We start from the raw sequence: 533 nt of genomic DNA, 5'->3' as shown, positions 1-533 counted from the left end.
CTGGATTGTTGCGCTTAGAAATAACAGCTGCAAGACGTCTTTCTCGGTGCGAGTCGTTAAGGAAGGGAGAGGGCAGGAACAGTCTTCTTGTGCAGTATATACATTGAACACAGTGTTAAAGCGTCTTCCCTTTTTATATCAGACAAACGGTTGATTGTTGTTGTTGTTGTTGTTGTTGTTGTTGTGTTGTTCATTTTCTTCTTCTTCTTCTGTTTCTTCTCCTTTTTCTTTTTCTTCTTTTTCTTTTCCTTTTTCTTTTTCTTTTATTCTCCTCTTTATTCTCCTTTTCTTCTTCTTCTTCTTCTTCTTCTTTTCTTCTTCTTCTTCTTTTCTTCTTCTTTTCTCTTCCTTTTCTTGCTTTTTCTTTTCTTCCTTTTTTTTTTTTTCCTTTTCCTTTTCCTTTTTCTTTCTTTTTCTTTTCGTTTTCTTTTCGTTTTTCTTTTCTTTTCTTTTCCTTTTTATTTTTCGTCATCTTTTCTCTTTCTTATTCCTTTTCTTCTTTTCCTGTTCTTTTTCTTTTCTTTTCTTCTTTT

The sequence above is a fragment of the Portunus trituberculatus genome, chromosome 37 (genome assembly GCF_017591435.1).
Source record: "Portunus trituberculatus isolate SZX2019 chromosome 37, ASM1759143v1, whole genome shotgun sequence".
Lineage (NCBI taxonomy): Eukaryota > Metazoa > Arthropoda > Malacostraca > Decapoda > Portunidae > Portunus > Portunus trituberculatus.
Note: the sequence above shows the minus strand (reverse complement) of the source record.